This window comes from Palaemon carinicauda, chromosome 22, assembly GCF_036898095.1.
Source record: "Palaemon carinicauda isolate YSFRI2023 chromosome 22, ASM3689809v2, whole genome shotgun sequence".
In the NCBI taxonomy this organism is placed as follows: domain Eukaryota; kingdom Metazoa; phylum Arthropoda; class Malacostraca; order Decapoda; family Palaemonidae; genus Palaemon; species Palaemon carinicauda.
The window spans coordinates 84,144,130-84,154,394 of record NC_090746.1 but is presented as its reverse complement, the minus strand read 5'-3'; positions in this window follow the sequence as shown (position 1 = coordinate 84,154,394).

The following is a 10,265-nucleotide window of genomic DNA, read 5'->3' as shown; positions in this document are numbered from 1 at the left end:
CGAAGGAACAAGATAACTAAAAGATGTAGAGTCTGGAGTTGTTAGTGTACGAAGGAACAAGATAACTAAAAGATGTAGAGTCTGAAGATGTTAGTGTACGAAGGAACAAGATAACTAAAAGATGCAGAGTCTGAAGATGTTAGTGTACGAACGAAGGAACAAGATAACTAAAAAAATGCAGAGTCTGAAGATGTTAGTGTACGAACGAAGGAACAAGATAACTAAAAAAATGCAGAGTCTGAAGATGTTAGTGTACGAACGAAGGAACAAGATAACTAAAAAATGCAGAGTCTGAAGATGTTAGTGTACGAAGGAACAAGATAACTAAAAAAATGCAGAGTCTGAAGATGTTAGTGTTGGAAGGAACAAGATAACTAAAAGATGTAGAGTCTGAAGATGTTAGTGTATGAAGGAACAAAATAACTAAAAGATGTAGAGTCTGGAGATGTTAGTGTAGGAAGGAACAAGATAACTAAAAGATGTAGAGTCTGACGATGTTAGTGTAAGAAGGAACAAGATAACTAAAAGATGTAGAGTCTGGAGATGTTAGTGTAAGAAGGAACAAGATAACTAAAAGATGTAGAGTCTGGAGATGTTAGTGTACGAAGGAACAAGATAACTAAAAGATGTAGAGTCTGACGATGTTAGTGTAGGAAGGAACAAGATAACTAAAAGATGTAGAGTCTGGAGATGTTAGTGTAGGAAGGAACAAGATAACTAAAAAAATGTAGAGTCTGGAGATGTTAGTGTAGGAAGGAACAAGATAACTAAAAGATGTAGAGTCTGAAGATGTTAGTGTAGGAAGGAACAAGATAACTAAAAGATGCAGAGTCTGAAGATGTTAGTGTACGAAGGAACAAGATAACTAAAAGATGCAGAGTCTGAAGATGTTAGTGTACGAAGGAACAAGATAACTAAAAGATGTAGAGTCTGGAGATGTTAGTGTAGGAAGGAACAAGATAACTAGAAAAATGTAGAGTCTGGAGATGTTAGTGTAGGAAGGAACAAGATAACTAAAAGATGTAGAGTCTGAAGATGTTAGTGTACGAAAGAACAAGATAACTAAAAGATGCAGAGTCTGAAGATGTTAGTGTACGAAGGAACAAGATAACTAAAAGATGCAGAGTCTGAAGATGTTAGTGTACGAAGGAACAAGATAACTAAAAGATGTAGAGTCTGGAGTTGTTAGTGTACGAAGGAACAAGATAACTAAAAGATGTAGAGTCTGAAGATGTTAGTGTACGAAGGAACAAGATAACTAAAAGATGCAGAGTCTGAAGATGTTAGTGTACGAACGAAGGAACAAGATAACTAAAAAAATGCAGAGTCTGAAGATGTTAGTGTACGAACGAAGGAACAAGATAACTAAAAAAATGCAGAGTCTGAAGATGTTAGTGTACGAACGAAGGAACAAGATAACTAAAAAAATGCAGAGTCTGAAGATGTTAGTGTACGAAGGAACAAGATAACTAAAAAAATGCAGAGTCTGAAGATGTTAGTGTACGAAGGAACAAGATAACTAAAAAAATGCAGAGTCTGAAGATGTTAGTGTACGAAGGAACAAGATAACTAAAAAAATGCAGAGTCTGAAGATGTTAGTGTACGAAGGAACAAGATAACTAAAAAAATGCAGAGTCTGAAGATGTTAGTGTACGAAGGAACAAGATAACTAAAACAATGCAGAGTCTGAAGATGTTAGTGTACGAAGGAACAAGATAACTAAAAAAATGCAGAGTCTGAAGATGTTAGTGTTGGAAGGAACAAGATAACTAAAAGATGTAGAGTCTGAAGATGTTAGTGTATGAAGGAACAAAATAACTAAATGATGAGATGATGCTTAAGGAATTGTAGCAAGAGGTATAGTACATGAGAACTCCACAGAGGATAATAATTTATTATATTGGCTGTCTCAATTTGCAATTGGGTTCATATATACGATTCACTTGTAGAAAATTACTGCATACTTAAAAGACTAAATATATGATTATATTTAAGTAGTGATCGAAAAAAAGACTTAGGCATAAAAATCGCAGAATGAATGACAGGAAGGAAAATCACAAAATCTGGCAAGAATTATCCGATTTTTTCTGTCTATGGGGAATTCCTTTAATCATTTGTAGGTAATTGTCCTTTTCCACTAAATAATGTGGTATCGTTATTGTTATTTTTTATGATTAACAAAAAATAATTTGATTTAACTCAATCAGGCAGTTCAAACATTAAAACTCTCTAAGGCTCATATGCCATAATAAACCTAATTTACTTAATAATTTATATAAAATAAAGTGGCCAAAATTTTTTTTATGATAATATTATCACATGTTTCAGATGTTTTGGTTCTACCATTGTTGGGAGACTGTTTACCTGTCTAAACGACATTAGCTTCCAGGAATCATTAGCTTTAGAACAATTTTTTTTAGAAATTGGTATTATGATTGACTTTGGTCAGCAGATCTAATGCATATTACTCGCATTTTGTTCAAGAACTGAGTTGACACTTCGCCCGGCACCCGAAGTTTTTCATTCCCAAAAGTCTGCTAGGATGAAATATCCATTGCGTCCAGAGAATGAGAGCAAGTTTGGAGCATTATTCAAGATTATATTAGTTTATCAATTTTTACTGTTGATCATGTATGTATTTGAGTATATGATAATAATAATAATAATAATAATAATAATAATAATGATGATGATGATGATTTACAGGTAAAAGTGGTGAAAATAATCATAGAAACTGGGGATCATACCTAAGTTATTGAAAAGGAATCTCGAGAAGGTAGAAGTCGATATAGCCCCAAGACTTATGCAAAAGTGCGTGCTACTTAAAACACCGCTTAACTAATAATAATAATAATAATAATAATAATAATAATAATAATAATAATAATAATAATAATAATAATAATGTAGTAAGGAAAGTGGTGGACTCATAGGGGAGCTGGATGCAGCTCGGAACCTCACACTGTAAACCACTATAAAAAAAAAAAAGTCCTTTTTTTTTTAGCGAGGCAGATTTGCACCGACTTGCAGGGGTACTCTTTTAGCTCGCAAAAGTTTCCTGATCGCTGATTGGTTGGACAAGATAATTCTAACCAATCAGCGATCAAGAAACTTTTCCGAGCTAACAGGGCACCGCTGCGAGTCGGTGCAAATCTGCCTCGCTAAAAGAAATGGACTATAGTCTCTGTAGACTGTGGCTAATAAAATACAGCAAGTATAATAATAATAATAATAATAATAATAATAATAATAATAATAATAATAATAATAATAATAATATACTCTTGAAATAATTCAAATCATAAATTCAATTAAAACAATATATTTTGTTTCATCGTATACATAACAAAGGCGTTATCATTAGACAATATGTTTGTCAGTGAACAATAAAAAAACTCTTTTCCATAAATAATTAAGAAGCGGAACATAGTGTGATGCGAATTCCAATCATTATACAGAGTAAATAAACATTTTTCACCAAAGAATCGTTGATTAATATTTCAGGAAATATGAACTAACGTTTTATAAGCTCTGACTACAGGTAGTTTTAATTAGATATTCATAACATTAATAGGGATGGTTTAGATTTTCTAAATATAGATTGATGATAATAATAATAATAATAATAATAATAATAATAATAATAATAATAATAATAATAAGAAGAAGAAGAAGAAGAAGAAGAAGAAGAAGAAGGTATGAAGAAACCAATTATAAAATTTATAAGTACGTGCTTTCAAAAGTAGGGTCTTCAATCAGCAATATCACAACTAACAAAAACACATATACCTATCAAGAAGAACAAACTCTTTTAAAATAATAAAAAGCTGTGAATACTGATAATAAATAAAGAGAAACGACTAACCGAAAGAAAAAGATAAATGATTTATTCTTCTTTTGTTATGAGATCTGTTCGGTCACCCACGCTAATTTCAGAAGGGCGTAAATCTCTGACGTCATTCTCACCTCCACCCTCATTACGGTAAGATACAAAGCTTTCACTGTCAATGGCATCCTTTGTTCCCGTTATATTTTGGTTCCTACTCACGCATGAACGAAGGTCGGGATAAGAGATCGTACGTTTGCATGCGTTTCCTGTTAGATCACTCACCATACAAAAATCTTTTTTTTTTTTAAATAGTTTGAGTTCTTTACGAAATAATTTTTCTTGCTTTTGTTTGAGACTATAGGAATAAAAGCGTGTTTTGTGCGTCAAGTGACTTAATTTTCAGCTGAATTACTTATTTGTTTAATATAGTTGCTTCTTACTTGTTTCATATTTTTGTTTCCTCTATTTTTGAGTTTATTCTTTACTTCCAATCGAGCTTGCAGCTTGGCGTAAAATAATGATATTACTAAACTATTCCAGGTAGTTAGGTAAGAATGACACGAATAGATAGGTAGATAAAAGGGGACCAGTTTCTTGACCAGTATCTCAGAAACTTCCCAGTGAAGCATACTCTAAGATATTTTTAGTCCTCTGTCTGAAGGCCATTCATTTAGAATGAGCCGTTTTTCTTAGATTTTTATTCGGAATCCTATGACGGCAGTGGACTTCCTAGAACCCCTCCTACGTAAACAAATTAGGCCTGGCTCTTCACTCTCCACTTGTTATTTTTTCTTTAATTCCCTCGGAGCTTATACGTGGGTTTTTTATGTCTCTTATCAATTTTATGTATTGTGTTATCACAAACTGTTGCATTTCAGTTTCCTTGTATTTCAAGGTCTGCGTTGTTGGGATATTGTTTCCCCATGAAAATTCGTGGTATTCATGGCAGATTCATCGCCCGTGTTCGTAATAAAGCCTTTTCCAAACTATATTACTGCAATGTTTTAAGAGGTAATGAGTCCTCTGTATATTTCGTAAAGTCTGTTTCACTTATTTTCTATAGTAATTTGAGGATCAACCTTGAGTTTGTGATTTCTTAAAAATAACTTTCTGGATGAATAAGTTTTTATTGCGCTTCTCCTCTTTGTCTGGTTTTATTCTTGCAGTTTACAAGATGAAGAAAAATGTTGTCAAGAATCATTCTGTGATGCTACGTATACGAACGTGACCTTGAACCATGGCAGCATCAAACTTATCAGTGCATTTTAATGAATGTTTTTTGCGTCTCAGTGGGGAGGAGGATCTAGAAAGGTTCCTCTGGTGGGTTGAAAGAAGTATTGGAAAGGAAGCGCCATCATACCTATCTGGATAGCGCAAAGGTTTGTGCAGGATAGTGAATAGCGCAGCCTGTGTCCAGGGGCTTAATATGCTGCTTATGATAGTCCTGGGTAGATTAAGAAGCGACTAACATTTCAGAAGTTTTACTGCACAGTACTTTAAGGAGGAGTGTGGTAGTGACTGTTGAGTTGTATTCTTCCTGGAACCGTTCCCCACCACCGTTTTAATCTACACACACACACACACACACATATATATATATATATATATATATATATATATATATATATATATATATATATATATATATATATATATATATATATATTCAAATAAGCCATATATATTTTTGATACATTAATGTCTGGATTCTCTTAACGACCTCGGGATCAGAGCCCCAGGCGAAATCACACAAAGACAAGAGCTTGGCTCCGGCCGGGAATCGAACCCTGGTCGGCAAGCCTGTATAGACAGTGACTAAGCCACTTGGCCACGAAGAAGAAGGCCAAGTGGCTTAGTCACTGTCTATACAGGCTTGCCGACCAGGGTTCGATTCCCGGCCGGAGCCAAGCTCTTGTCTTTGTGTGATTTCGCCTGGGGCTCTGATCCCGAGGTCGTTAAGAGAATCCAGACATTAATGTATCAAAAATATATATGGCTTATTTGAATATGAAAAACACGTAAAAATGTGCAAAATTTATCATATATATATATATATATATATATATATATGTGTGTATGTATATGTATATATATACACACACACACATATATATATATATATATATATATATATATATATATATATATATATATATATATACAGTATATGTGTGTGTGAATCTTTGTTCAAGCTTTTTAATATTTGTTAGGAATTACCTCTTCCGGGTCACGCCCTACCAGAGTAACTACAGCGGATGTAAGTACTGTATATAAAATAGTTGTTTGCATAAAGATTCTGAGCAAGCAAAAATGATCTTAGTTTCTGTTCAAAAGTAATGTTTCAGTCTAGTTACCTTATTAGGATGAAATAAAATTTTCCAAGCAAGAATACATTTAACTTCGTATATTTAGATTAAAAAGATTAAGAAAAAAATAAATAAAACATTTGAAATATCCAAATCCACTCGTACTTCCAGCACTCTCTTTTGACAAAGTAGGATTACAGTGAAAATAATTCACTCACAAGTGTCGACCGTCCCACGGTGTAAACAATGAACTTCGCACCCCACGAAACAAAAGTAAAGCGGCTTGCGTTAAGCCGTCCTTGCACGGTTCACCTGCAACAATAAGGTTGCTGAGGGAAAGAGAGGAAGAAGAGAGACACACTAAAATACGCTTATTACGTCTGAAAACACAAGAGTTTAGACCCTGCGTGGTTCGGCGTTCAATTGCCGGACCTGCGGGGAGATTTTTGCTACATCCAATTGACGTCGTTCCTACTGATCGACCATTATTTCAATGAAGGAAAACCATTTTCGGTTTTGTAACATAAATAACATTAAAAATTCAACGTCATATGTCGTTTCCTCATTCACTATATCTCTTTGAATGTAATAATTGAGAATCAAGAGTTTTTGGGGCTGAGACAGATTTAATCTGATGGTTATTTTCCAGATGAAAATTGGGGTTAAATGTGAATAGCCATGAATGAGGAGTTGTGGCTCCCTTGGGTGTGGTTAAACCAGTGTGGCCTTTCGATCACCCGCATTTTTAGCTCTTCACAAACTTTCCTACACAAGGTTTTTTTTTTACTCTGATCCCTTCGTAAACTTTGAATTTATTTTTTCTCCTCGCTCTCTCTTTCCATTTCTATTCCTATGCGACCGATGTAATAGTTTTAACTAAAACTAGGTTTCGAAGGCAAATTAAGGATGTTTGCTTAAGAATTCTTTATTTTCTCGTCCAGTATTGTTGCCATATCTGGCAATCAATTGTAAGTGATTGTTCTTTCCTACACTAATCAAACACGTACATACAGTATTATAAAAAAAACTATAGATTTTACTATACATTTATGCTGCACTAAAAGAGACAATAATATCATTATAGCATTCAATTTTAAGAGATAGAGAGGTGTGTTATAAAAATCCTGTTCAATGGGAGAGAGAGAGAGAGAGAGAGAGAGAGAGAGAGAGAGAGAGAGAGAGAGAGAATAAACGATTTTTTCCAAAGTGATTTCTAATAGCGTTATTTTCCAGGAGTGATAAAGCGATACCCTTAGAGGCACTGAAGTAGAATATTAACAATAACAAAAAAAAAAATTAAACCTAGGTCATATCTTACAGATCTTAATGGCTATCCAACCAGAATCGATACAGATATGACTCTTTATCCTACTATAGTCTATTTCTTTTAGCGATGCAGATTTGCACCGACTCGCACCGGTGCCCTTTTAGCTCGGAAAAGTTTCCTGATCGCTGATTGGTTGGACGAGATAATTCTAACCAATCAGCGATCAGGAAACTTTTCCGAGCTAAGAGGGCACCGCTGCGAGTTGGTGCAAATCTGCCTCGCTAAAAGAAATGGACTGTAAGTAGTCTGTAGTGGTATTACTGTAGCAGAAGTTGAAGGATTGCCTTTGCTTAAAAAGGCTAAGCGATCGGCCACATCTCTTAGCTGCATTGTGCATACTTTGTAAAAACACTGTTCATCAAATGTGACCTTAAAGACTTCCACAGCAATAGAAAACCAAATTTTGAATTCGGCAGCTAGACTCATCAAATGGGACCTTAAAGACTTCCACAGCAATAGAAAACCAAATTTTGAATTCGGCAGCTAGACTCATCAAATGGGACCTTAAAGACTTCCACAGCAATAGAAAACCAAATTTTGAATTCGGCAGCTAGACTCATCAAATGGGACCTTAAAGACTTCCACAGCAATAGAAAACCAAATTTTGAATTCGGCAGCTAGACTCAACTTTTGGATATGACTCATTATTTAAAAAAAAATGTTTAGGGGTAAATTAAACTTTCATGAATAGTAGTGTGTAAGGAATTCCTCAAAGCATAGATAGAAAAAGCATAGGACTTTTTCAGTCATTTTGATATATATAGGGCGTTCTGCTTTTCAAGTAACGTCGAGAGTTTGATTTAAAAAATGCTAGAGAAAATGATGAAATGAAACAACTTGACTTAAAGTTTTGAAAGCCACGAAGTTTCTTCATTTTTGTTCTAAAATAACTCACCATTTATGTGTAAGGCATAAATAGATACGCCTTATCAGATTATTACGAGGAAATGAACGAATATATAATCAAACATTAATCACTTAAAACGAGTGCAGAGAATACAGTTACACAGCAACATTTATTGTCATGGGCAGAAGCAATGATATTCATGAAATATTTCTAAATAAAAACACTCTATCTCTTCTCCGAGAGTGACTGCAGCGAGAAAAAAACCGGCATTCCAGAATTTCCAGCAAGTGTTTGTGGCTTCTCACTGACGTCATTAAAGCCAAGAAACCTTGACCGCACATTGGCCAATAGAGTCCCTTGCTGTCACTAGCCAATCAAACTCGTCTCAGACGCTGCTGTATAAACAGCACCTTTTCAAACAGAAGAGCTGTGAGTCAATCACAAGCTTAAAATACTAATGCTAATAATAAACCTGAAATAGGATACTCATTTGTATTTGAGTGTGAAATATATACATATATATATATATATATATATATATATATATATATATATATATATATATATTTATTGTGTATGAATTATATATATATATATATATATATATATATATATATATATATATATGTATATACATATATATATATATATATATATATATGTATACATGCATACATATATACAGTGAATGTATGTATATATATATATATATATATATATATATATATATATATATATATATATATATACATACATACATACATACATATATATATATATATATATGTATGTATATATCTATATATGTACATATATATATATATATATATATATATATATATATATATATATATATATATATTTATATATATAGGTATATATGTATATATATATATATATATATACATATATATAAATATGATTTATATTGTATATATATATATATGTATATATATATATATGTATATATATATATATATATATAAATTTATATATACATATATACCTATTTATTTAATTTATTTGTATGCCTGGAGTTTGGCTAGTTTTCATCTCAGCGATGGCCATTCTAGATTGGTGATGGTAGAAGACTTTATCTTAATCGGTCACACCAACCAACATAGTATTGGTGGCAATGACTAGTACAGCTTTGCTAATCATTGTAATACACAAACCCTTTCACTCAGAAAGGGATATATTTAAATTGACCATTATATGTAAGCGGATATAATTAAATACTTTGTTGAAGTATAGGAATGTGATATCTGGTGTTCCACAGGGTAGTGTTCTTGGCCCATAACTTTTCATACTATATACACATGACATGTGGTTTGGCCTAGAAAACAAGCTTGTGGCATATGCAGATGATGCTACTCTCTTTGCATCAATTCCATCCCCTGAATGTAGATCTGGGGTTGGTGAATCCCTTAATAGAGATTTAGCTAAAATTAGTGCATGGTGCAAATTATGGGGTATGAAGTTGAATCCCGACAAAACTCAAAGTATGATTGTAAGTAGGTCAAGGACGGTGGCTCCTCAACATCCGGATCCCAATATTGATAATGTTTCTTTAAATTTGTATGACTTTTTTAAAATTTTAGGTGTGATTCTTGACAGCAAATTTACTTTTGAGAAACACATTAGGTCTGTGTCTTATTCAATTGCACAAAAAATTGGCTCATTGAGAAAGTCTTGTAAGATTTTCGGTGATCAATCTATTCTGAAGAAGTGTTTTAATTCTTTCATTCTACCTTGTTTTGAGTATTGTTCTCCTGTCTGGTGTTCAGCTGCTGATTCTCATCTTAATTTGTTGGACAGAAACTTACGGTCTAATAAATTTCTTATTCCTGATTTAGATATTAATCTTTGGCACCGTCGTTCAATTAGTTCATCATACATGTTGCATAAGATTTTTCATAACTCTGACCATCCTTTACATTCAGATCTCCCTGGACA